Source organism: Cebus imitator, unplaced genomic scaffold (genome assembly GCF_001604975.1).
Source record: "Cebus imitator isolate Cc_AM_T3 unplaced genomic scaffold, Cebus_imitator-1.0 Scaffold568, whole genome shotgun sequence".
Classification (NCBI taxonomy): Eukaryota; Metazoa; Chordata; class Mammalia; order Primates; family Cebidae; genus Cebus; species Cebus imitator.
Genome location: NW_016107883.1, coordinates 769359 through 789804, shown reverse-complemented (window position 1 = coordinate 789804; position 20446 = coordinate 769359). Strand labels below are relative to the sequence as shown.

The 20446-nt window shown below is 51.2% G+C and overlaps 1 long non-coding RNA gene across 2 annotated transcripts; it reads left to right on the top strand.

Annotated features, from left to right (window-relative positions):
- The first annotated feature begins 29 nt into the window (after positions 1 to 29).
- Positions 30 to 17847, top strand: LOC108294202. 2 transcript variants are annotated; one of them, XR_005197904.1, is made up of 3 exons: positions 30 to 1575; positions 12650 to 12776; positions 14081 to 17847. It is a non-coding gene; the product is annotated as an uncharacterized LOC108294202 (long non-coding RNA). The 2 variants fall into 2 exon arrangements; XR_001820951.2 differs by having other exon boundaries at positions 34 to 165; positions 1284 to 1575; positions 12650 to 17847.
- Positions 17848 to 20446: the final 2599 nt, after the last annotated feature.

Here is a 20446-nt window from a genome sequence, read left to right as displayed (position 1 = left end):
CGCCCGGCCTTGCGCGGGGTCGGCGCTGGGATCCCGGAGCTGTGAGACGCGCTAGCTCCCCAATACGCTGCCTTGTCCTCGGCCTGCAGCCATCTCTTTGCCTCCCACCCCTCGCCACGGTCTCGCAGCGTCCACGAGGGTCGGCTTCTGAAGCTCGGTCCCCAGGTGAGAACGGGAGACGGGCCCCACGACTTATGAAAAGCCCTGAGATAGCCTCATAGAGCAGTCTGCGTGATTGAGGGATAAGCGCTGGGGAGCCTGTCTGGCCGGGCCTGCCCCACAACTCCACCTTCATCCCCAGCGCGGTACAAGCAGCTGTGTTCCCTGCTGAGTGCCAGATAAAGTAGGAGACTTGCCTAGGAGAAGGCATTTTTGGAGAAATACGGTATTGGTCTTTTCAGCAGGGCAATCAGTTACCCGCTGGAAAGTGTGCGCGCTCTGCGCTGCCACCCCGGCCTCTAGGACTATCTGAGGGGATTTGCTGACCCCCACCTGAAGCCAATGACACCTTGTCTCTGGGGCACATTTCTGAAGACCACATAATGCTTCACAGTCTACAAAAGCGTTCACAGACTGCTTTAGTCCACGTCAATCCTGGCTAGCTTTTGGGTTCCCGCTTAGAGGTAGGCAGAGTGAGGCTCAGAGTGGCTTGCCCAAGAGAAACGTGGGTTGTTGGTGCTAGGCACCCTGCTGTGCCCTTTAATCCACACTCCAGCTGGATCCTCAGCCAATCACTTTACAGTTGAAGAAACCGATTCAGAGAGGGCACCAGCCTTGCCCTGTCTCACAGCTGGGAAGGAGCAAGTGGAGAGGTAGAGCTAGGTCATCTTGCAGACACCCCCAGGGCACCTGTGCAGAGCTCTCCTACTCAGCTTCCTTCCTCTCCCCTCCTGGCACTGGGAGGTAGGGAGCATTGTCTCCTGCTTCTTCTGGAAGACATTGCTAGAGCAGGAATTTTTAACCAGACCCTTTCTAGGCTCTCTGGAATGCTGTGGGTCTGGGCTTGCTTAACCGGGGATATGGGGACACTCTCTGTACACCAAGTCAGTGCCAGGAATTCAGCTGCTGCTACCACCAGAAGCCAAACCACGGTTCAGCCAGAGGCCTTCAAGGACATTTGTGTTGAGAATGGTGAGAGGCTTTCTAATTCACAGAAGTTGGAATGACCACTTCTGGCATTACAGCAGCCCTAGCTAGCCTGGAAAGAACAGTGGAATTTGCCCATTTTTGTAAATGAAGAGATAGAGGCCTGTAAAGTTCAGTTATTCCTCATTTTGTCTCAGTGCAGGTCAGGATCGGGCATGACCACAGCACTTCTCCATTTGCCCTGCCCGCCCTTGGTCTTTACTCCTCACACACTCTCAGCCTAGTGCCTCCCATCCTCTTAGTGAAAGCTGCAGCAAAAGGTCAGAAGAAGCTTGGAAGCAAAGACACATCCTTAGCAGCTGCAGCACACAGGGAGGAGGCCCCACTGGCCAGAAATTGGATAACAGCCAAGATGGTCCTGTTAAAACCTGAGTCAGATCAGGTCCCTTCTGGGCTCAGAAGCTTCCAGTGGCTCCCAACTCACTCAGAGTAAGTAAAACCCAAGTTTTCACCACAATCTTTAATGCCTTACAGCTAGATACAGCATTTACCCCAAACCATATCTAAGAAGCAAATCTCCCTCAATGTAGTGGGGAGAAGCTATCATTGAGATTCCATGGCAGGAAGGAGAGATCAAAGCCAGGTGGTGCTCTTCAAAGCAGATGACAAAAGATTTATCTTCACAGCAGTGAAAACCTCTAAGGTTCTTTTCCTCCAAAGCAATTCCTTCCTTACTTCTATATAATCAAGTATAGACAAGGGCCTCGAAAGTGTATAAATTATATTGGTTAAATATTGTATGACCTTGCCTATAAAACTAATTGGGCCTGGTGCCTATTCAGAGTGATCTTTGCTCCATGCTTGAATTTCACATTTCACACATTTTACCAAGTTATGTCTGACTCTAGACTCCTTCTCTTTTTATCATTACTACTCTATGTTTGGTGTGTATCCTTTTAATATGGAAACTCATGTCTTTCTTCAGTTCAGGGAAATGTTCTTCTATTATATCCTGTTTCCCCCTAGACAGCTGCATGGATTCCTCCATTGCATATTCAGGTCTCTGCTCAGATGCCACCTTATCACAGACACCTTCCTCGTTCACCCCATCTAAAACAGCACATCTGCTGCCCTCAGTTTCCTGGTCTCTATTTATTTTGTTTCGTGATCCTGATGTTTATATTATTTATTGATTTGTTTCTTGCCTATGTCTCCCACTAGTTGACAAGCTCCTTAAGAGCATGGACTTGTATTTTTTTTATTCACTCCTATATCTCCAGGACTTGTATTTTTTTATTCACTCCTGTATTCCCAGCACAATTCCAAAACATGTTGAGGAAATGAGATTTTCTTCCAGCCCGGGTAAAACTTCCAGTGGATGTGGAGTCTTTGGAGAAGCTCTTCAAGGTCGGGCGCTCTCTTCCACAGCGCTGTAGCCACCAATCTTGTCCTCATCCCCTGTCCCACACACATACCTGAGATCTCCAGCCTCCCCGCTAGCTCCCACCTGCCCGGGGGTCTGAGCCCAGTCTGCTCTCTGCCAGGAAGCATTTTGAGGGCCCCATTCAGTGCCTCAATGGTCTGTGCACAAAGGGCCCGCTGTGGCCATCAAGCCCTGTGGCCTCCCACAGTGAATGACTTCTCACCCTTCCCAAGTGGGAAGCAACAATTCCCCCTATTCTCAGCTCCCATGTCTCCAGCCCTGCTTCAAGGGTCTCTGACCAGAGTCCCCTACCTTCTGACCAGCTCTTCCTCTGAGGGCTGGGGTGCTGAAGAGACCCTATCCATTCTGGGCTCGGGAAGTGGTTTTGAGCTGGGGGCTAGGGAATAAGCAGGCAGAAGGGCTGAGGGTGTCCAGCGGCCAAAAAAAACATACTGCAGGAGGTTGCTCAGGCTGGGCCAGACCCTTTCCCCACCAAGCAGGCCCCTGGTGCTGTGTAGACAAGAGGTCAGGTCTATTCTGACACCAGGGAACTCAGATGAGGGCCCACCCCTCTCTCATGACCAGTGTCATCCCCACCCCTAGCTCCCCAGCCCTGAGCACACCTAGCTCTGAGGAACATCAGCCCAGGGACCTGGGGACCTGACAGTCCAAGACAGCACAGAAAAGGGCTGAGTCCTGAGAGCCTCTGACCCTGGCTCTGAGCACTGGCAAAGCCCCAGGGACACCCCCGGCCTGGAGAATCCAGGAGCAGCAGGGCCTGAGGTTGGGTGAGAGCTCCAGCTTCCCCTGGTCCATGGACACACCAGTGTGGTTCTGGGGTCAGAGGGCTCCTTGGCTTCCCCTATCCCTGTCTCTGCCATGAACCATGGTCTCTCTGACGCCTGACAGATTTCCAGACAGGCAGGCAGCCTGGACCCCAGCCCAGTGGGGCTGTATGTGCACGGCAGCCTGGACTCTGGTTCTTCTGCAGAGTCCCTCACTCCTGAGTGGCCTTGGGCAAATCAGTTTGTCTCTCAGAGCCTCAGTTTCCTCCTCTGTAAAATGGGTGCTCAGACCCCTAAGCTACTTACCTCAAAAGGTTGTTTGAATATAACCAAAGTAAGAGATGGGAAAAAGCATTGGAAAGTACAGAGATTCAGTAGAGGCTGTTACCATTCCTTCCAGTATGTATTCACCGCTCCTGGACAGCTGTCCTGCCAGTGCCAAGCATTGCTATGGACATGAGATGCTGCTCATGCTGTCAGGGCCTCCTGAGATCCCAGTGCAGAGTAGGGGACCCAGCAGGATGACAGTGATGCAGGTGATAAGGACAAGTGTGAAGGGGACTATGGGTCCCACCCTGGGGGAATGCACTGGGAGCAGCAAGGAGCGGCACCGAGGAGCCAGGAGAGACCGCAGAGCAGGGCAGGTTAGCTCTGGGGAGTGGGCGTGGGTGTCACTCTCATGGAAGGCTGTGCCAAGCCTGGGAAAGACTAGAAGCGCGGGAAACAGTGGCCACCTTGTCAGTAGGACAAAAGCCATCGGATTCTCTGTCCCCTGTTAATCCAATTTCAAGCCTCCAAAACTGGTGTTCAGGCCATTCATTTGAGCAATTCTTTTAAAAATAACACCTGCACATGTTTTTAAAGTTCAAGCACTACAGAAAGGCATGAAATGAAAAGTAAAATTCTACCCAGCACCAGTGCCACCTACCACTTCTGTGTGTTGTTATTCTAAATAACGTTCCTGGGACGGGCACAGTGACTCACGCCTGTAATCCCAGCACTTTGGGAGGTCGAAGTGGGCAGATTGCTTGAGTCCAGGAGTTCCAGACCAGCCTAGGCAACACGGTGTTTTCACCTGTCTCTACAAAAATACAAAAATTAGCCAGGCATGGTGGCGTGTGCCTGTAGTCCCAGCTACTTGGGAGGCTGAAGTGGGAAAATTGCTTGAGCCCAGGAGGTAGAGGCTGCAGTGAGCCGAAATTGCAACACCACACTCTAGCCTGGGTGACAGAGCAAGACCCTGTCCCAAAAAATCAAAAAATAATAATAAATAAATAAAAATATGCCCATGTCTTTTGTGTCTGTACAAGAAGCATATGGCCCCACCTTGCATGCCAAATAGTGTCTGTGCCCCCAGAGGCACGGCTGCAAAGACCGTGAATATGTGCCTTTGATGTCCGAATGAGTTTGGTCTGTGGGAGGCATTGCCAAGCTACTGGAGTATGGGAGGAATGTGAGGTTCAGTGTGTTCCCCTGGCTGGCTCCCCATGTGTCACCATTACTGGCTATGTCCCTCTACCTATGGCCATGGCTTCATCAGGCAGCCTCTCCTAGAGGTGCCTTAACTCCTAACCCTGCCCATGTGTCTATAAATCTCTCCTGTGTTAAAGGCCCCTCAATCACCCTGTGGCAGTGTCCGTGTGCCCTGCTGGAGCTGGGCCAGCGTGCATCAGTCTTGCAGCTATTCAGTCTCTGTCATATTTCAAGATGCAAATCACATTTCTTTTCTAATTTGGACTGGTGTTTTTTAAACCTTTTGAAAAGTCACCCTCAGATTTCTTAATACCATTGTTTTTATGGTTATAATTGATTATGATTATGATTGGGTTTCTGTCTTATTTTATTTGCAGTATATCATCAAGTAATTTTTTCAGTAAAAGTGCTTGGAAGATAACCTTTCTGAGACTTTCCATGTCTAAAAACATCGTTAATTTGCGGTCATACTTTATTGATAGTTATGGAATTCTAGATTTAAAATGATTTCTGCTCAGAACTTGAAGGTATTGCTCCACTGTCATCTGGCATCCGGTTTTGCTTTGAGATGTTTGATACCAACTAGAATTTTATTCCTTTGAAGGTGCTTTAGTCTGAATATTTGTGTTCCCTTGAAACTCACATGTTGAAATCCTAACCCCCAAGGTGACTGTATTAGAAGGTAGGGCCTCTGGGAGGTCACGAGGTCACATGGTAGAGCCCTCCTGAGTGGATTTATGCTCTTATAAAGGAGGCACCAGAGAATCCTTCATCCCTCCCACCATGTGAGGCCACAGGGAGAAAATGCTGTCTTAGTCCATTTGTACTGCTATAAAGGAATACCTGAGACTGGGTAAATGATAAAGAAGACTGGGTACGGTGGCTCACGCCTGCAGTCCCAGCACTTTGAGGGGCTGAGGCAGGTGGATCATGAGGTCAGGAGTTCAAGACCAGCCTGGCCAACGTAGTGAAACCCTGTCTCTACTAAAATACAAAAATTAGCCAGGTGTGGTAGTGCGCACCTGCAGTCCCAGCTACTTGGGAGGCTGAGGCAGGAGAATGACTTGAACCTGGGAGGTGGAGGTTGCAGTGAGCCAAGATCCTGCCACTGCACTCCAGCCTGGGTGACACAGCGAGACTCTCTTGAAAAAAAGGCGGGGGGGAAGGAAAGAAGGAAGGAGAGAAAGAGAGAAAGAAAGAGAACAAAAGAGGGAGAAAGAAAAAGAGGGAAAGAATGAAAGAAAAAGAAAGAGAGAGAGAAAAGAGGTGTATTTGGCTCACAGTTCTGCAAGTTGTACAGGAAGCATGGCGCCAGCATCTGTTCCTGGTGAGGGCTCAGAATGCTTCCACTTTTGGTGGAGGTGAAGGGGAATCATTATGCACAGAGGTCACACAGTGAGAGAGGAAGCTAGGTTAGGGGGAGGTGCCAGGCTCTTTTTAATAACCAGCTCTCTAGGGAACTCACAGAGAGAGAACCCACCCCCTTTCTCCCAGAGACAGCACTAATCTATTCATGAGGGATCCACCCCCTTGACCCAGACTCCTCCTGCTAGGCTCCACCACCCCATTTCCACGTGAGATTGGGAGGAGAGGGTCAAACATCTATCTATGGCCAGCACCATCTATGAGCTCGAGGGTAGGCCCTCACTAGGCTGAATCTGCCTGCTCCTTGATCTTGGACTCCCTGGACTCCAGAACTGACAGAAATACATTTCTGTTGTTTTTAAACTACCCAGTTTATGGTATTTTGTTATCGTAGCTTTAGTGGACTAAGACAGAGGCTACCTGTTTTTTTTTCCTTTCTCTAAGATGCTTTTGGGATCTTCTCTTTACCCTTGATGGTCTGAAATTTTATGGTGACTTACCTTGGTGTTGGCTTCATTTATTCATTCTTCTATTTGGTCAGCATGTGAAGGAGACTTCATACTTTTATTTAGCTCTGAACATTTTTTTCTATTACTTTTTGGGTTTTAGTTTTTTCTTGCATTCTCATTTCCCAGTCCCCTGTGCTCCGAGGCTGGCCACCTCACTGCCCCGTGCTCTGAGTCCACCTCATTGGTGCTTCATCCACTCGAGCACTGTCATCCACAAGTTCAGCGGAGTTTCCTTGGAGTCCTGTGGCCCAGGCGCCCCCCACCTTGGCCACCTGTAAGTTCTAGCAACACTCCCAAGCAGCGCCCTGGCAGGGGGCTCTCCACTCCCAGGCCTCCACTGGGCTCTGAGTGAGCCATGAAGCCTGCTAGGCAGGTGCTGTTCCCTCCCCTAGACCGTGAGCACTATGGCAGTGGGAACCAGGCCTGCATTGTCTGCAGACCCCCTGCCGCCAGCACAAGGCCAGGCCTCCCTCACTCTGGCCTGAGCTTCCTTCCTGCTCCTTCAAGAATCCTGTTGGCTGTGGATCCTATTCCAAGGCCACTCTCCAGCCCCAGACTCAGAGACAACCATCCCTAGCTCAAGCACACTTCAGTTCAAACCAGTCCAACCCACATATGTCTACAGGGAAATGGGAGTTGATAGGCTGGAGTAAGTGGAGCCTCCAAGGTGGCCTCCAGGCCCAGCTGATGCCAGGGCCTCTGCTGCCAGGGGGACCCTGCTCCTTGGCTTCTTGGTTTTACTTCCCTCTACATGGGGCTGTCTCAGCAGCTCCAGCCTGCACTGGTTGGTGCTGATGGGCCCAACAGGGGTCCTGGCCAGCTGCTGGCTGGTCCTGCTAGTGTCATATGCTCATCTCTGACCCACTTATTTTGGCCAGGGGCAGGTGGGTCACTGGCAGCCAGGCCTGGGCCAGCTCTGGAAAGGGAGAAGAGTTGGCCTTGCAGAATCTCACAGAGAGTGGGGAGGGAAGTCCCCAGCACAAAACCAGAGTGTTGTCGTTGTTACCAGAAGGGAACAGGGGGACACTGGTGAACATATAGCCCGCCCCACCTCCCTGCCTGCAGAGGAGGAAGCAGAGGACACAGCAGCTCACTCAAAGCAGTGCTGGGTCCTCAGCAGAGCAGAATTCACACCCATGTTTCCCCGCCTGTAGCCTCACTGGTTCAGGGCTGGGCCTCCAAGGAGGCCCACTTCATCACGGCTGTGGGTAGGACTCAAGGTCTAGGGCTGTGATACAGGCTGGTCTTCCAGGAGAGGCAGAGATTTGGGAAGGAGGCAGCATCCAGACCACCCTGGTGGAGTCAGCTCCCGAGGGGGATGGCAGTAAGCAGCCTAGGAATTCCTTCCACCGCTGACACCTCAGCCTGGGGAGGGGCCTCGGTCTGGCAGAGCTTCCTAGGGCCCAAGCCTCACATCTTTGCCTCTGCCTTTAGTTGCCCCATCCTCACTGCAAATCACCTCACAGCCCTGTCTGGGGGAACCTTTGGTGTCTCCTCCAGCTCTTTGGTTAGTGGCGTATGCGCGGTGCACTTCACAGCTAACAAAGCCCTTTGCAGAGGCCGCCTGAGCCCTCAGGTCGTGCTTCAAGGCCATGCTCTGTTTCCCGCTCTGTAGATAAAGACATGCTGTTCATGTCTTCATCTACAGCAAGGCGCCAGGGCTGTGCTGAACACTTGCCTCTCAGAACCATGCTGGCCCGTTCCAGTTTCCCTGAGCTGTGACTGAGCCCATGGCAGGGGCCAGGACACTGCCCCCCTCAAGGTTCCTGTGAATGAGGTGCAGGGCTTTGTAGGGCAGCCTAAACCACCACACCGTGAGTGCTGACCAGCCAGGCCATGCTGTTTATTGCAGCAAAAACTACTCCCAACCCAGAAAATGACAAGGTAGTGGAGATTTGGGAGAATCTGCTACCTCCTCTGTAGAGAAGGCTTTGAGACCCCAAAAAGGGGGGGGGATATAGAGAGGGACCCCTTATAAGCCAGGAAGTGGAAGCCTGCAGGAAGAGCTGGGTCAGGACACAGCTGAGGCACATGGAGGGCAGTGCTGCCTGGCACTCACCCATCCCCACATTGGCTGCCACAGGGTCCTTACTGTCCTTGCACCCACATGACTGTAGGAGGCTGCTGCACCCTGGCCTGGGAGTGAGGAGCAAAGGGTCAGGGTCCTGGAGGTCCCAGCAGTGACTAGTGGCTAGGTGGGCACAGGCCAGCCACTATGAGGAGCCAGAACACAGTCCTCATGCAGGCACAGAGACATAAAAGATCAGTGTCTTTAACAGGATCTCTCTGCCTCTGGCCTCCTACCTGCTGAGTGTCACAGATGGGGATGGTGACCCAGTGCAGGGGCCCAGACTCCTCCCACCTGTGGCTCTGCCATTGCTCAGTCACAGTCCTCACTCATGTGGCCCAAGATGACTCAACCATACATGGGCTCCAGACCCTGGGGAGAGGAAGGAGGGAGGGAGGGCACAGTGCTGCTCTATAAGGGAACCCGGCAGAAGGGGCCACTATCAGCCGAGGTTGTGATGTCTCTCTGACAGTGGGTTGGGAGCCCAGAGACCTGTAGGCTAAGCCCTGCTCCAACTGGCTGCAGAGATCTGAGCATGTCACCACCCGCCACTGGACTCTGTTTTCTCCTCTGCACCAAGAGTTCAGCCAAAATAACCCTTGGGGGTCTTGAGTGGAGGACTCTTAACTTACAACTCTTTGGGGGCAGATGGGAGAATGCCTTAGGAAGGGACAGATGGTTTGGGTTGCTAGGGCTCCCTGGCTGTGGCATGAGGCAGGGGGCTGACCATGGATATAGCCCTGGAACTTCCAAGCTTTCTTGGAAAAACATCTGTGGACCACCAGATAATACAGTAGGTAACTTTACTGAGTGCTTCCTGTATCCCAGGCACACAGCTCAGAGCTAACATTCGAGCAATTACTGAATGCTGGGCACTGTCCCGAGTGCTCTACAAATTCCACCTCACCTAACACTCATCTCCCTTGAGGTAGGGGCTATTGCTATTGCCATGGGCATAATGAACCTGTAAAACAAGAACAAGCTGCCATGAAAAAGGAGCACTCAGAAAACGAGAGATGATTCCTGGAAATGTAATACTTGATGGTATCCATGCAAACTCAATTCAAAGACTGAAGAGCAGAATGGACATACCCAAGGAGCCAAATAAAAATGACAGATGGGAATCATGGGAATATTCCACAGCCAAGGCCTCAGTGTCCATGGGAAAGTCATTGAGTTCCCGTTCACAAGACAGGTCCAAATCACCTCCCCAGCTCCAGCCTGTCCTCCCCAGCTGAATCTGGCTGGTGGGCATTGATGGGTGACAGGGAGTTAATGAGTCACTCTTGCCTGGTTAAAGTCCTCAAAGTTTAACACATGTTTTTCAGGCCAACCTTGGGCCCGAAGTTCCTATCCCCTTTCCCCAAGGTGCCTGTCCCGTAAGTCCAGCAGGCTGGGGTCACTGGCTGTCACTCAGCTCCAAGCTGTTCACAAGGAACCAAGGGTGGGCCATGGCTCAGCACATGAGGGGAAGCTTCACACACAAGGAGGAGCCTCAGAGGGAAATGAGATGGCACCATCCACCCAGCCCGATGCCAGGCACTTCCACACTGTCAGGACAACACCAGCCCAAGTAGAGTGAAGACAGAGCATGCAAATGTCCTGTCCTTGCACTGGGAAACTTTCAACCTCATCATTGATCAAAGAAACACAAATGCAAACATGATATTGTTTTAATCCTATTGACAGGGATATTCTAGAGTTATATCACTGTTGGAAAGAGGTTAAATAGGTACATTTCCAGAAAATAACCTTGCACGATATATAGAGGCCTGAGCCAGTAAGTCTATGTTCAGAAACTGATTCAAAGAAATTCGATTTGCAGCCAGATTTATGCACGGACTTATACATTCCAACATGACTTGCCATTGAGAAAAATTGGAAACTGGTTAATGACCAACAGAAGGAAAATTGGTCATAAACCATGTCCCGTGCACGCAATGGAATATCATTTAACTGTTTAGATCAGGTTTTTAACACTACTACATGAAAGTTAAAACTCTGTATAGTTGTCCTATCTAGGAATTATTCTAGATATGGTTATGCAAGGAAAATTTATTCATGGAAAAAATTAAAAAGAAATTAATAAGAAATATTTAAGTGAATGATTTTTCAAATATTTATGTTGAATAGTGGGATTACAAGTGCTCTTTCTTTTTAGTATTACATATGTTACTTTTTCAGATTTTTTACAATGAACATATTATAATTTTACTTTTATAACCAGAAAAAAAATATGGTTTGCTTTATGTTTGTTTTGTGTGTTATTTTGCAATAGTTTTTCTGTAAATTTACTCACTGACCAAAGTATCAGAATATACAGACAAGTATAAGAAGAAAAAGGTTATTGATAATCATATTATTGTTAATATTTTCTGGCTATATTACAAAAATGGGAACACATCGTACATACTATTTCAGAGGCTTTTTAAAAAATTATGGTTAAAGACATATTAAAAAATGTACCACCTTAACCATTTATAAGTGTACAGTAGAGTTAAGTATATTCACATTGTTGCACAACCAATCTCCAGAACATTTTCATCTTACAAAACTGAAACTCTGTCCCCATTAAACCAGTACCCATCTCTCCTCCCCCCAGCCCCTGGCAACCACCATTGTACTTTCTGTCTCTATGAATTTGACTGCTCTAGATACCCCATATAAGGGCAATCGTTCAGTATGTGTCCTTTTGTGTTTGGTTAATTTCACTTAGCGTACTGTCCACAAGGTTCACCCATATTGTAGCATGTGTCAGAATTTCTTTCCTTGTCACAGCTAAATCATATGCCACTGTACAGACCACATTTTGTTTATCCATTCACTCACTGAAGGAACACTTGGGTTGCTTCCGGAGCCTTTTTAAAACAGAACAATATATTGGTATATCATTTCTATATTTTTTCTATGGCAATAATGATACATTAGTATCAATCACTTTTAAAGGCTGCCCAGTGATCCATAGAGGTAGATGCTTCGTAATTGATTCAGCCAATCCACGCTTGAAGAACATGTATGTTATTTCCAGTTTTTTACTCTCATATGCAAAACTGCAATAAATGGTCCTGGGGTATATGTCTTTGTATGTTGGTCCTCCTATCTCTTAAAGAGAATTTCAAAGTGGGGTTTGTGCATCAAATGTTCTCGGGTTATTTGTGACCCTGTTGCCCTCTAAACCTTACATTCATACAGACCTCTGCATTTGTGGTTTGCGGTCCTCATGGTCCTTGTCACCACTGGGTGGCCTCACTTTATAAAAACTGACACTTCTTTCTGTCAATTTTTGTCAATATGACAGGTAAAAAGATGTCATTGTATTCATTTGCGTCTCCTTGATAATTGGTAAAGTGGAAGGTTAATTCATACTGTTGAAATATTAAACAGGCAGATGGGCTTTCCTTGTGTAGGGCCTGTTCAGGTCTGTGCTTCCTAGAGGAGTCTTGCCCATTTCCTTGCTGAGGTGCATGAACTGCTTGCATGGGAAAGACCCTCACACCCTGCCTGGATCTGTGGCCAGCAATTGTTTTGGAGTTGCAGAATTTGTTGTATTTCTATAGTTGTATTTCCAAATATAGTGATGGATTCTGCCTTTGGTGTCCTATTTAGAACCCCTCTGCTTCAAGGTTTTATGTGTATCTAGTCACATTATCACTGATGTCACATGGTCATGCTCACCTTCTGGGACTGTCATGGTTTAATGTTATCACCAACCGCTTTCATGCAGCTTTAATTTAGTCTGATGGCCATGTGCTAGGGTCAGATGTAAGATATGTCTAAAGCCATGGCCAGGCCAGCCCCAGTTGCCCGCCTTCCCTCAGCACCATCCCCACAATGTGTGAGACCTTTACACTGTCCCCACCTGCAAGAAAAGAAAGACCATCTGCCACCCAAGACTGAGCCTCTCTGCACAGACCTATCTGGAGGCCTTTGCTGTTTACAGAAGGACCCAGGAGAAGATACCAGGTGCGGGGGTCCTGTGGCTGGGATTCCAGGCACCACTGTTGTCCCTAGTAATGGAGGAGCCACCATGGGATGAGGGGCTCTATGCCTCCCCAACAGTCGGATCAGTGAGTATCTGCTCCCCCCATGCCCGGAGATGAATCATTAACAGTAATATCAAACTGCACCCAGTCGATTGCAAACCCACTGCCTCCTTCAGTCCTCACAAGAGGCTTTGCTGCTTGAGTTCTAGGGAAGAAGCTGAGAGAACCCAAGAACACAGAGGGATTTCAGTGACATAGCCACAGAGTGTAGAGGCAGGGCCAGGCTCTTGCAGCAGCTGCCACTGCACTTTCTGCTTCAGGGACAGCCGAGCCACGGCGGTCAGGTGGGAGGCTTGGTGGACCCTGCAAGCCGTCAGGGCTGCCTGGGGTCTGAGACTGAGGAGCCGGGCCAGGCACACCAGGGCAGAGGGCAGGCAAGGAGTTTGTAAGCCTGAGACCCAGGGACCCTCAGCTGTCCCTATCCATACCAGATCCTGGATCCCAGCCCCTAGCCCAGAGCCCAGAGCATGCACCTTCCTGGGGGGCTCTTCCCTGACATCCCCCTGTTCCTGGCTACAGACAGTTCTTACACTCATCCACCCAACAGGCATTTATTGAGTACCTACTGTATGACTGGTACTCTTCTGGTGACACAGCCGTTCCCCACAGAGGTGGGGGCCTACCTTCTGGGAGTTTGTACTCCAGTGTGGGATATACAAGGGGCTCTGTGCAGGGACTGGAGTAGTCCTGGTGGTTCTAAGCACTAGGATAGCTCTTTGTGGCAGCCCACGGCATCCCAGTCCATTCTGGGCCAGGCCCAAGGGCAGGGAGCACAGCACAGTCTTTGTCCTGGTGAACATTCCAACCAGACAAGCAGGGAGGCAGAGGGAAGCTGCTTCAGGTGGGCTGCGCAGGGAGGGCCTCTCCACAGAGGTGCTGCTGGAGCTGAGAAGGAGCCGTCTTGAGAGGAGCCAGGGAAGGGTGAGCCATGCGAAGGCAGGAGCTGGGGTGCGGAAGTGGCTGCACCCTGGAGGCTCTGCAGGATGCTGAGGCTGAGAACAGCAGATGTGGGAGATGACTGGGAGCTGTGGAAGCTTCGAGGAGGGCCGGGGGGTCCCAACAGGCAGGACACGCCCCACAGTGAGCAATCACTTGGCTCAATCCACACGTGTCTTCTGGCAATGCAAGCATCACACCATGGTTCTCGCAGGCTCCTGTGGTGGTGTGAGCCCTGGGGCACAGCTTCCTGCACCCTTCCATGCATCTCTGCCCTCCCTCCACAAAGTGGGGGTGCAGCCATGCAGCTAACCATCCTGACTCACGGAGGGGCAGCTACTGGCAACTCAAAAACACTATTGTAGAGCAGAGATTTTTGTTTGTATTCTCAGAGCAACAGGAATCTACTGACATGTTTAAGCAAGAGAGAGACTAGATCCGACTTCAGTTTTTTAAAAGATTGCTCTCCTGCCATGTGCAAAAGCACTGCTGGGCGCACCCAGGCACACCACGGTGTGGCTACAGTAGCCAAAAGGTGGAGGCACCTGAGTGTCCATCAATGGATGAAGAAGCCAAATGTGCTCTGTCCACACGGTGGAATGTGGTCAGCCTTAGAGAGGAAGGAAATTTGTCAACGCACAGCATGGATGAACCTTGAGGACACAGTGCTGACAGAAATAATCCAGGCACAGAAGGACAAGTCCTATGAGATTCCTCTTCTTGTGAGGTCCCTAGAGCAGTCAGGTTCACAGAGACGAAGAGTGGAATGGTAGTCACCAAGCTTTGGGGGAGTCTTGTGTTTAATGGGGACACTTACAGTTTTACAAGATGAAAAATTTCTGTGGATGGATGGTGGTAATGGTTGCACAACAATATGAATGTGCTTAATGCACTGAACTGTACACTCAAAAATGAGGAAGACAGTAATTTTATGTTATGTGTATTTTACCACAGTTTAAAATAAAACAAGGGCTGTTGGGATGTATCAGTCGGTGTCCCCTGAGGAGAGGCCAGCACACTACAGCAGGCCGAACAGAACAAATGTCATACCAGGGCTTGTGACAGAGGCAGGTAGGTTAGAAGGTGCAATTCCCAGAGCCCCAGGAGTGGAGGCTCCCACCCCACCCAGAGGCCTGGAGGAGCTGCGGGCAGGAGCTGTGGGCAAGGCAGATAGGTGGACGCACAGGAGCCACCCGACAGGCACTGCTGGAACCTCGTCCAGGCAGGGGAGGAGGCAGCCAGGTGCCCTGAGCTCTCTCTGCTGCCCCAACCCCAGCGTGCCTGTGCCTCCTATTGATGGAAACAAACCAGAAGTTGGTGTGTGCTGTCCTAGAGATCAGCCTCAGGACACTGTGGGGGCCAGGACAGGGCAGCCCAGGGAGATGAGCAGCACAGGAGACAGATGGGAGCCGAGGGAGTGGCGGCTCTACCGGGTGGTGGCCATGGAGATGCAAATGGCCTTGAGCACATATTTTGGAGACAGAACTTCAGGACTAGGTACACTGGACGTGGTTGAGAAACAGGTTTTGTTTTGCCTTTCTTTGGTAACTCTGGAAAGCAAAAGGTGCTAGAGAGAGGCAGGGTGGAGTGGGGGAGAGACCAGGTTTCAAGGTAGACAGGCCTGGAGCCAGGAGGCTCCGGCACAGACCCAGGGCGCAGGATGTTCACAGTATCTACCGCAGGAGGGCACAGGTGCCGCGGAGGGATGGGGCAGAGGTGCCCCCTGTTACTGGCCATGGGATGCCCAAAGGTCCCCAAGGAGGGCCAATGGCTATAGTTCCTGGGAGTTGGGGCATCCGGGGGGTTCAGGCAGTGCCCTTTGCCCAGGCTGGAATATTTTCCTGGCTGCTCCATCCATGCCAAGGGCCTCCTGGGTGTGTCACCAGAAGAGTGGGGAAGTCGTGCTCACATATTCTAAAGACAAGGGAAAGACTTTAGTGGTGGCCCATGGGGTTAGGCCACCACCTAGAGCCTACAGGAAAGAGGAAGACCTGGACACTCCTCTCTCCCTGCCCTGCCTGTTTTGGGAAGGCGCTCTGGGAAGGGCTGAGTCTGCACCTTGCACAGTCCGTACAGGTCACTGGTCAGGCCAGGGCTGTTTTCAGCTGCTCATTTAGAAAAGTGTAGTCAGAACTGTCAAGAAAATCAACGAAGACAAGAATAAAATAGAAAAGGAAAGGTAAGAACACAGCAGAGCTCTTCGTGGGTGCAAGGGAGGCGGTGTCCACTCTCCTTTCTTAGGACAGATAATGAATTTCTGAATTCTGGTTACAACCTTGTAGTGCCGTGAGAAGTTGCTGTGTTTGTGGGCAGAGGTCTTGGCTTCTCTTCACCATCTGTACCCAGCGCCCTACACCCATTCTCCTGACCTAGCCCCCCAGCCCTACCTGCGAGCTCTCCCTCTCCCTCTAGCTTTTGCCTCCCCTGGCTCAATGCATCATCCTACAGTGCCGAGTCCTGATGTGAGGACCAGAGGGGCAGAATCATGCTGAACCTCTAGCCCCTTTCCTTCTGCAATGCCAGGATGTGCCAGTAGCCCTGCACCAGCTCTGCCTCCTCCTGTCAGGCGGTCATCCGTGTGGGCCAGGCCCCCTACTCTGCTCGGGGTCACCAGCGGTTCTCTGGGCCTGCCTGAGAGCAGTCAGCCACCTTCCCCTACCAGCCTCAGGCCATCCTCATTCCTCAAGGCCTTGACCTCTTCAGCCACCTAGAAATGGGCCTTTATCTGGTCCGGGTCCTGGCTGGGGCTTTTGTTCCATGCCTCTGGCCACTTCTTGCAAAAGCAAATGTTTCTCATACAGCATTGGGCACTTTACCACTGTTGGAGAGGCCAGGAAAATTCAGAGGCTTGAAGGGCTAGAGCCTCAGAAGTCAGATGTGATCTGTGGTCTCTGCACTCGGAGTGCGACTCTTCCCATGCGATGACTTGAGAACATGTGACTGTATCAGATTCAGCTGGCAGATTGGCAGGAAGGTTAATAAGACAGTCTTGAGTTTCTGCCCAGACAGGCGGAGCCAGGGACCCAGGAATCTGCATTTGCAGGAGACACTCAGCTAATTCTGAAATTCCTAGTTCAGTGGATCATCGTGCAGAGTCAGGGTCATGTGCCAGCTATCGTCAGGTATTGGGCCATGTCCATGAACACTGTGAACCATGACTTCTGACTTCAGGAAGCTTGTATTCTGTGAGGGGAAGGTAGAAAGCAAGAGATAGACTCAGGCAGTAAGTGACAAGGAGTGTCAGAGGGAAAGATGAGAAGTGATCATGGACAGTGGTGGTGCTGGGGGTGTCAGGCTAGAGCCGTGGGCTGCAATGTGGAGCAGGCTGGTGAGAGCAGCCCTCACTGAGAAGGTGACTGAAGTCTTGGAGGTGGAGTACGGGGAGAGGAAGCAGGTCGTGCAAGGGTCCTGAGGCAGCCTGGTGTAACTGAGAGGCAGAAGGAGCTGGTGCGGCTGCAGTGGTACAGGGAGAGTGAAGAGAGGGTGAGGCCAGAGAGCCTGCGGGGGATGCAACGCTGAGTGAGTTTGAGCTGTTGGAGGGTTTTGAGCAGAGAGATGACGTGGTATGACATGTCTTCAGAGGATCCCTCCCTCTTGGCCCACCACGAACAGAATCTGGGTGTAGGGTCAGGGAGGATAAAGCAGAAGCCAGAGACCAGCTGGAGACTTTCTGTAACTGGGGCAAGGGCGTCTGAGACGAGTGGCAGCCACAAGGCGAATCTAACAGGATCCTGCCTGGGATGGACTGCTCAGCTGGGCCAAGTTCTATTCCAAGTGCTTCCCCAGTATTAACTCATTTAATGCTTGCCCAGCTCTGTAAGCAGGCACACTCATTGTCCTGTTTTATAGAGAAGGATATGGAGGCACAGAGAGGGTGAGTTACTCACCCTGGGCCACACAGCTAGAAGATGACAGAGCCAGGATTTGAATCAAGTAGTCTGTAGCCAGAGCCCAGGCTCTTAAAGAGCCACACTTTTCCAACAGAAAAGCACAAGCTGTAAGCTGAGGGAGGGTGTTTGTAGAGAAAAGGAAACACTGGGCCCTGGATCTAGGAGGGGCCATCAGAGGGACAAGAGGTCCACTCCAGTCTGACTTTGGGTGGTCCCGACTGTACCTCTCCTGGCAGTATGGGCTCCGGCAGGTCCCTGGGCCTCCCCATGCCTCCATTTCAGCTTGTGGGAGTTGGGGCCATGACGAGGCTGCCTGGCAGGGGCAGCGGGGGCAAGGGACAGGCTGGGCATCACGGGCTCAGGAAGGTGCCTTAGCCCGGCCATTCCCCCAGTAAGGGCCAGAGGTGGCCTGACTGAGCAAGAGAGGCAGGGCTGGGGATGGAACGGCCTGGCAGGGGCTGGGGAGCCCTGGGCCCCAGGGCCAGGAGGAGCCATGACAGGCAGGAGTGGCTGTGGCATTGGAGCTGCATCAAGGGTCTCCAGGGGGACAGTGGCCTCCTGGGAAGCAGAGGAAGCAGGGGTGGAGGCACCAGACACAGAGGCCTGCTCAAAGGCTGGCTGGCGTGTGGCCTTCCTGGGCCTGAACCTCTCTAGGCTCTGTTTCCTCATCTGTAGAATAGAGGAGCAAGATGCTGGCTCTGCCGGAAATCCTCCTGGTCTGGATGACATAGCTAGCAGGACATGGCCTCCTGCTGCAAACACCAGATGTGCTCTGCCAGCCGGGAACCTGCCCCTGTGGTGCTGTGAAATACGAAATCCGTCTGTTTTGCTCTTTTTCCCCGAGGGCTCTGGTCCCTCCGAGGCTGTAAATCTGAAGCTTGAATCTTTGAAAGTAACTTTTATTTTCTGCCAGGAAGCTTCTAGGGGTTGGCGTTTTCCTCTCAGATGTGTAACAATGCCCCAGCTGTGGCTGCTGCCGAGCTTTCATGTGCATTTTCCTCAGTTCAGAGGAGGGTGCTCTCTAACCCCAGCTGGCTTCTTCCCCCCGAATGTGGGATCTTAGCTGGTACATTTCAACCATGTGTTTTGCCCTAAAGGGAAGTCCTCTGCTAGCTATGTGGAGGGCCATCCTTCCCATGGTGCATCTGGAGTTCATCTCCCATGTTCACAAATCCATCAGTTTTCCCAGGGTTGTGGCTGAACTCTGTGGTTGTTTCTTTTCATCCTCCCTACCTACGTGCAATGGGTTTGAGGCCTACTTTTCTCTCACTGAGTAATGAGATCCATCATCTTCTGATACTTGCTCCTGACTCACTCAGCGCATGTCTTCCTGGCAGAGAAAGAAACATTTTCTCTTTGCTCTCATTGAGTCACTTCTCTGATAAACACCTGTGTGCCAGGCACTGTATCATGCCCTGAGGTATGCTTTTCCCAGGCGACTTCATTAGTGTTTGTGGCTTTTCTTCCACCTGTTGGGTAGTGACTTCCATGTTTCTGACTCCTGCTGGGATCTGCCCGCTGAATTCCAATCACGAATCCAGCCACCTGTCTGCTACCTCTATGTGGGTGTCTCTCAGGCACTCTCCCACCCTAGCAGCCTCACCCCTAATATTTGTGAAACCCAGGGCAAGGGTAAAATGGAGTCTACTGCCCTTCCCGTCCTGCCCTGGCTCCATTTAGAGCTACTAAGACCTCACTCACACATTTGCCGACACCCCAGGCTGAGTCCATGCTGTGTCCACATCGCCACCGCACCCCGCCAAACAGCACCCCTTGGCTTCTCCTGGGCCTAAGGGGGTGCAGACTCCAGCGTTGGGGATGAGTGGCAGAGGCTGGTGCAGGTCTTGAAGACAGGCTCCTAGTTGTCTGCACAGGGGACTCTGAAGTCCAGAAACCCGACTTTATCTCCAACACTCTCACCTCCTGACCCCATGCCTGATGCATGGCCTTCTCCTACAAATTCCCTTTCACCTCTTTCCTCCCCAGTGCCTCTGTCTTGGCTCCAGTCCTCTCCTCATCATCCAGACCACAGAGCAGTGGCGTCCATATGGACCGTTGTCCCCCCCGATTTGCTTGGATTTTTATAACGTTAATTAAGTTGTCATTCAGTGGTTTTCCATTGTTTGTGGAAACACACAGACTCCTCATCATGACCTCAACGGCCAGAAGGCCTTCTAAAGAGCTGCCATTGAAGGTGAAGTCTAAAAGCCAATGAAGAGCTGGCCGGTGGGCCTAATGCGGTGGCTCATACCTGTAATCCCAACACTTTGGGAGGCTGAGGCAGGTGAATCACCTGAGATTTGAGACCAGTCTGGCCAATATGGAAAAATTCCATCTCTACTAAAAATACAAAAATTAGCTGGAGGAGGTGGCGCATGCCTGTAATCCCAGCTACTTGGGAGGCTGAGGCAGGAGAATCACTTGAACCTGGGAGGTGGAGGTTGCGGTGAGCCAAGATTGCACCACTGTACTCCAGCCTGGGTGACAAGGCAAGTCTCTCTCTCTCTTTCTTTATCTCTCTCTCTCTCTCTCTCACACACACACACACACCCACAAACACACACACACACACACACAAGGCTGGCCTGGCAAGATCAGGGTGACTGAGGCTCTAGAAGGGAAGAAACAAGACTGACAGCCCAGCCATAGGGACCCTGTCACCACACCCATCCTCTTGCTCTGCTGCAGTCCCATGGGCCAGGGCAGATGCAGTTTGGCCTTAATTCTGTGCAGTTCCTCCTATGCAGACATGGAGTCTTCCATCCCCTTGGATCTGGGCTGGCCTGTGACTTGCTTTGGTGCATAGCTTGTGGCAAAAGCCATGTTGAACCTCTCTGAGATGCAGTCTGGCCAACATGGTGAAACACT